The sequence below is a fragment of the Malus domestica genome, chromosome 10 (genome assembly GCF_042453785.1).
Source record: "Malus domestica chromosome 10, GDT2T_hap1".
Classification (NCBI taxonomy): domain Eukaryota; kingdom Viridiplantae; phylum Streptophyta; class Magnoliopsida; order Rosales; family Rosaceae; genus Malus; species Malus domestica.
In genome coordinates this window covers 27,410,429-27,418,066 of record NC_091670.1, presented here as the reverse complement: position 1 = coordinate 27,418,066, position 7,638 = coordinate 27,410,429, and positions in this window count along the sequence as shown.

Sequence of the window (7,638 nt, the reverse complement as noted above, 5' to 3'; positions counted from 1 at the left end):
ATTACCCTTTCCTTCCCACGCTTTGTTTTTGCCTTTCCAATTCTTGTTGGAGTTGGCTTTGCTTTGACTTGAACTAGCTTGAGTTTTTGGATTCACTGTAAGTGTTTGGAAAGCATTTTCTACATCATTGTTGTCATGCCTAGATAATCTTTGAGCAAAACCTTTGAGAGAACCAATCAATTCTTCAACACTCAAAGTTGACAAATCCTTAGTCTCCTCTATGATTGAAACTATGTTGTCATACTTTCTTGGCAAGCTAATTAGATACTTCTGAACTATTCTCTCATCAGACAAGATTTCACCATAGCTTTTCATTTGATTAATAATCTCAGACAATCTACTCAGGTAATCATCTAGCAATTCATCATCTTTCATTCTTATATACTCAAAATCTCTTCTCAAAGATTGAAGTTTGACAGCCCTTACCTTAGTAGAACCTCTGTAGACTTTCTCCAGCACATCCCAAGCTGATTTGGCACTTGTCTCATTTGAGATTCTCGGAAAAATTTCATCTGAGATAGCATTTTGGATGACCCCAAAAGCTTTTGCATCTCTCTTGATGTTTACCTTCAACTCCCTTGTTTGAGTCTCTGTCAAAACCACATTGCTTGGAGGTACAACATAGCCATCTTCAATCAAGCTCCACAAATCATGAGATACAAAAATTGTTCTCAACTTTGTCCTCCAGAAGTCGTAGTTTACTCCACTGAAGATAGGAGTTCGAATCTCACCACTGCTGCTTGAACCAGCCATGAATTTGAAAAATTTTGATTCTAGGGTTTCACTTGGAATTTTCCCCTTTTATGAGAATAAAAAAAAATGCCCCACTCTTTGATCAGATTGGCTCTGATACCATGTTGGTATTTAGACAATCTTTCATCATTAATAAAACTTGAATAAAATGATAAAGATTGAAAATCAAAGAAACAGAGTGCACAGAGCTTTTTTGGAAACAGAGGGTTGATGCTTTTTACTTAAAACTGAGATCTGATATTTTCATTCAGATATTTCTGATATATATGGCTCAATACATAAGCCGACTGAAGTAATTGGGTCGACTGATAAAGAGAATGGGTCGACTGATAAAGGCAACAGTCAGCCCTTTTACACAGAATCAGTTTCAGTAAAGCATTAACTTTTAACAGATATGTCCACATTAGCCAAATCTTGCTCCAGCCACTTGTATTGTTTCCCTGTAGGCAAAGAAATCACTGATTAATGGGGATAGAAACAATAACGAAACCATTTGTAAAGAAAAAGAAATGCAAAAATACGAATATTTAGGCAAGGAATGAGCTCAAAAATTAGGCAAACTTTAATTACCTGATTTGCTAAAGTCGGTGTAGGCTCCAAGCATGATAAAATGAATCCCCCCTGCATTAAATGAGTAGTAGAATGTGGACGAAGATCCGCTTTCTTCATATTGGAATGCAAACCGAGAACTATAAGCCTCAAAAGTCTTATTTTCAGTCTGTTCTTCTATTTCATGGTTCCCTTCAACAACCATTATTGGAACTTTGGACACTAAACTCTGCATATACCTACACAAATTACCCAGCAATGACAACATAAGAAAATAAGTTCTATGCCATAATTTACAACAGCCATTGCCTGCGATAGAAATAAAGCAATTTATATTTTAACTTTCCCCAGTAATCCCATCGAGGCTGATAGGTCTCATGTATCGGAGAGTTTGGAAATTGGCAACACAAATTCATCGTAATCCTTTTTCAAATTCGAGTTATACTCTTTCCACACCTTCAATCACGATCCAGAATATCGGATCCATGGTGCCGATCAAGCTGACTCCGACCAATTATCTCACCTTGAGTGCATTGTTTGCTCCGATCTTCCTTCACTATAATCTCACTAGAATTCTTGATGGATCGATGCCTCCTCCATCTTAATTCATCCCTGATGCTGTTGGAAATCAAATTCTGAATCCGGCATATGTTTATTGGTTCGAGAACGATAAGAACATCCTCATTTGGATCAATTCCACATTCTCTAAATCGATCATCCTTACACTGTTAGAGTTACTACATCCAGAGAGCTTTAGGCAAGATTGGAGTCACGCCTTGCGACGACGTCTCAATTGTACATCCACGAGCTCTGATCATGTCTGCACAGCATTTCGAATGGTGATTCCACAGCTGCCCAATATCTTCAACAAATTGAAGAGATCACTGATGCTTTTGCTAGTGTCGGTGCTCCAGTTGAGGATTCTGAATTAACCTCTGTCACACATCATGAGTTACCACCAGAGTACGAATCTTTTGTTGATGCGATACAATTCTGACTTGGTTCCACCACACTTGATGCTGCATGGTCTCCTTCTCAATAAAGAGATTCAGCTAACAAATCGGAAGAAAACTACTTCGACAATGTCAATTCAGGCATACAACTCCACCGCCGGCGTTCTTCCTACTTCGCCTTCTCAGGCTTTTGTTGCTTAACATAATCCTCCAGGTCGTGGTGGTGATCATAATTTCTCTCAAGGTCGTGGTGGCGATCGTGGTTTCTCCAACCCTAGAAACTTTCAGGGACGAAGCAACTTCCGTTCTAACAACAATTGTCCAAATTCTTATCGCAACAATTCTCAGCACTACAACCGTGGTGGTTGATCATCCTTCAATTTCTCAGGAATGAGGATTCCATGCCAAATTTGTCGCTAGTTTGAACATGATGCAATCGAGTGTCCCCAGCGCATGAATCCACATTATTCCAGCAATGTTTCTCATTCTGCTATGGCTGCAAGCACACATTCTCCTCAACCTACTTGGATTGTTGACTCCGGTGCTAGTATTCACATGACCAATTCTTACAACACTCTTTAAAGGTTTGCCTATTCTCCACTCTAGTTTTTCTACATTAAATACTCCTCATCATAATTTTCAACTTCTAAATATGTTACATGTTCCTGATTTGAAACAAAATTTGCTTTCTGCAAATCCGTTTCTTGTTGACAATTGGTGTTCTATGCATCTTTATCATTTTCATTTCACTGTGAAGGATATTTCTTCGGGGAAGATGCTCTTTAAAGGTCCTGTGAGAGATGGCTTCTATCCATTTCAACCACAGCCTTCCAGTTTTGTGATCCATAATCACAATGTGTTTGCTGCTTCTGTTAACACATCCAAAAATATTTGGCACCAAAGACTTGGCCATCATTTGGTGAAGATTCGCAATAAGTTGGTTACTAAGTCTTTTATTTCTTTTTCTAGTGGTTCCAATAAGTCTTTCTGTAATGGTTGTGCCTTAAGCAAAAGTTCTAGATTGCCATTTGCTTATGTAACTTGTCATACCAGTAAGCCTTTGAAGCTACTTCACACAAATGTTTGGGGGCCAACATCTGTCACTTCTATGAACAATTTCAGATACTTTTCATACCAGTAAACCTTTGGAGCTACTTCACACAGATGTTTGGGGGCAAACATCTATCATTTCTGCGAACAATTTCAGATACTATGTCATATTTGTAGATGATTTTACAAAATATTGTTGGCTTTGTCTTTGCAATATAAATCTGATGTGTTTCCTACTTTTGTTAAGTTCAAAAGTCTTGTTGAGAACTTGCTGCATACTAAAATTGTTGCTCTTAGATCATATTATGGTGGGGAATATCTTAGCACTCAATGCTCTAATTTCTTTATTGAGAATGGTATCAATCATTGACTAAGTTATCTATACACCCCTCAACAGAATAGTTGTGCTGAACCTAAGCACATATACATAGTTGAGACTGCCAGAACACTTTTAACAGTTTCTAAGGTCCCTCACACCTATTGGGATCATGTTTTTTCCACTGCTGTGTTTCTCATAAACAAATTACCTACTGTATCCAGATTGTCTCCATAGGAACGTCTCTTCCACATATCACCTAACTATGCCACCTTGAAGGTTTTTGGGGGTAGTTGTTTTCCATGGTTGCAACCTTACTATGAGTCTAAATTGGATCCCAAAAGCAAGCTCTGTGTATTCCTTGGTTACAGCCTCAACCACAAAGGTTACAAATGTTTGGATCTCACTACCAACAAGTTATACATCTCACGAAATGTGATCTTTGATAAAGGCAATTTTCCCTTTCACACTATTGCAGCTTCACAGTGCTCTATTTCCTCAGTAGCAGCTTCATCTCTCAATACCATTCCCATGCACCTCACATTCACTTAACCACAGATCTATTCCCCTATACCATCATCTTCATCTCCTATATTCTCCAACAACCTTTATACCTATATCTCTTATACCTACATCTCACTCGGTTCATACTAATACTCACCTTATGCAAACCAGGTCCAAATCTGGTATTTACAAACCAAAAGCCTTTTCTGCAACCAAACATCCTCTCCTTTCTTATCTTTCCAATGAATTTGTTCCCACTACATATCTCCAAGCTTCCAAATATCCACATTGGGTTAAGGCAATGCAGGAGGAGTTTCTTGCCTTACAACAAAATGGTACTTGGTCCTTAGTACCCAAAACTGCTCATCAAAACATTGTAGGATGTAAGTGGGTTTTCAGGATTAAAAGAAAACCTGATGGTACCATAGATAGGTACAAAGCTTGCTTAGTTGCCAAAGGTTTTCATCAGCAAGAATGACTTGATTATACTGAGACTTTTAGTCCAGTAGCCCAGCCTGTGACAATTCGACTCCTACTCACTCTTGCTGCCCAATTTGATTGGAGTCTCAATTAACTAGATGAAAGCAATGCTTTTCTGCGTAAGACATTGTCTGAATCTGTTTATATGCAACAGCCGCCTGGTTTTGAAGATGTTATTCATCCTACTCATGTTTGTCAATTGCATAAATCCCTATATGGTCTTAAACAGGCTCCCCGAGCCTTGTATGAAAAACTCCATGGAGCATTACACACTTTTGGCTTCACTGGTTCCAAATTAGATCATTCATTGTTTGTCAAAAGGGATCTTATGGTCTTTGTTCTGATATATGTTGATGACATTACTGTCACAGGGCCATCTGCAGCAGCTTGCAAGCATGTTATTTCTCAACTTAGCTATCTCTTTCTTATTAAAGACCTTGGTGCACTTCATTATTTTCTGGGAATTGAAGTCAAGCGATCCTCCAAAGGCATCTTCATTTCACAAACAAAGTATATCTTGGATCTATTAAAGAAGGCTAACATGGCTGGAGCAAAACCATGTGCTACCCCACTCAGTACATCCAAGATGGATCTTTCTTCTCCATTGCTTGATAATCCTGCAGATATCGACCTTTGGTTGGTTCATTACAATATCTTACTTGGACTCGGCCAAATTTATCATTTACAGTCAATTCATGGATAGTCTAAGGCAGTCTCATTTTCAAGCTATCAAAAGGATCATTCGATATCTTAAGGGTTCCATTGACATTGGTCTTTGGTTTACAAAATCTGTCTCTATTCCATCTCTCAAAGCCTTATCAGATGCTGACTGGGCAGGTTGCACACTTCATCGAAGATCAACTAGCGCTTATTGTATTTTTCTGGGTTCATCTATCATCAGTTGGAATGCTAAGAAGCAATCAACAGTGGTTCGTTCTTCAACAGAGGCAGAGTATCGATCTTTAGCTAATACTATAGACGAAATTACATGGATATGTCAGTTACTTGTTGATATTGGTTTCCATCTTCCATGTTGACATGCCCGACCTTGATATTCCCCAAACATCAGGGTAGGAACGTGCTGGCCGATACCTGAAGGTGACAAAGCCATATTAGAATGCATGAGAACCCGAAATATATAAGACTTATAAATTTAATTATATTTAATATGCAAATGATGAACGTGTTCGGAGCATACAACTAATCTAAAACACTAAAAAGAAAATAATATAACATTGAAGGAGCAAAGGAATGGGTTCTACACTAAGAGGACTCGAAGCTGCCGAAGCGGAAATGCCTTGACGTCGAGATTGTACGCCGCGATTCTAAGTCCTGATGGGGCACAAAACAAACATGGGTGGACCAAGTTGATATATATATATACACACACACTTACTAAAACTTTTATCAACATACTAACCACCAAAGTTTTATGGAAATTCAATAGTATAATATGTAATAGGTTTTCCGAAAACCGTAGCATGTCATAAAACCTTCATAAAACATATCTCATATATAGTGTGATACATAGTGGTATCCAATAATAATATCTCCTGACCCAATGCCTGCTTTTATGTCTATGCACTGGTAGCCAGAGATTATTTCTCTTAGCCAGCAGCCAACAGCTATAATCCTCACCCGTGGCGGTATAGTGACCACTAGATAAGCACACAACCATTGAACATAGTCCTCCGAGGTGTTTCTTCGTATTTTGATGTCCAAAACATAACAACGTGGTTAGAAAAGAACTATAGGGACGAAAAGATAAGCATTTGGAGTGTTTTGAGGCTTACCCAAACCAAAAAAGTTACAAAATCATTCAAAGTCGCGTCGGGGAACTTTGTTCTCGTCGAAGCTTGGAGTTAGAGTCTCACGGCTCGGTTTTTCCTACGTAACAGGGCTCGAGTTCGAGCTCATAAGGTCTATAGGGTGAAATGGGTGGTTTCTCTGGTGGTGCTTTCCCCCATGGCACCCTTCGATACTTGCTGAGAGAGAAGGGAGAGAAGTAAGAGTGATAGAGATAAAGTGAAAAAGATAGTGAGACTCATAGGAGGGAAGAAAGAGAGATAGAGAGAGAGAGACAAGGGAGAGGGTCGCGAACAAACTCCATAGGTGGGCCCCTTGGGCACACCTATTAAGGCCCTCAAAAATAATATTTTAAACCAATATCCCAACCCAAAATGAAATTACAACATTACCCTTCCGTTCCGTAAAAATTTAGGACGGGTTGTTACACATGTACTCCTCAACTCTAGTGTGATAATCAATCAACTATCTCTCTTGCCAAAAATCCTTTGTTTCATGCTAGAACAAAGCATGTAGAGATCAACTACCACAACATTCAAGAAAAGTTGTTATCGAAGGCCATCTCAGTCCATTTTATCTGCACTCAAAATCAAATTTCATATATATGCACAAAATCTCTTTCCAAAGACCGGTTTCAGCTCTTAAGATCCAAACTGTCCCTTTGAACTCCTCAGTTTAGTTTGAAGGGGGATGTTTTGGATAGTATTGTTAAAGATTCAATTGGTGATAAAACTTAGAGCTAGTTTGTTTGTTTTGGTTGTTGTATTAGATTAGTAATTAGTTGAGATTGTTGTATAGGTCGCAAGGTGTTTAGAAGGTTAAAGTTATGTGAGAGTGTGTGTGTATATATATATACACATACCACAACATTGTAATTTTATTCTCTTAATCAATGAAATTCATTTTCTCAAACAAAATGCAGCCTCATCGACGAAAGGTTAAGGTGCTCGTCAAGGTAAACGGCGCGGACGTTGCGGAATTAGTAGTGAAGAGGCCGACGACGAGGTCTGAGCTGCCGGTGGCGCCAATGCAGAGGGCGGTGCTGCTGAGGCGCTTGAGGGCGAGCTAGCGCTTGCAGACGAGGGAGCATGCATCACAGCTGGGCTTGGAGTCGAGCCGCCGGAAGACCTCAACGATCTACATAAACTATCCTCCGAATACTCTATCACCACGGAGACTATTAATCTGATTTACAAATTGAGGGCCAGGAGTCTGATGTCCATAAAC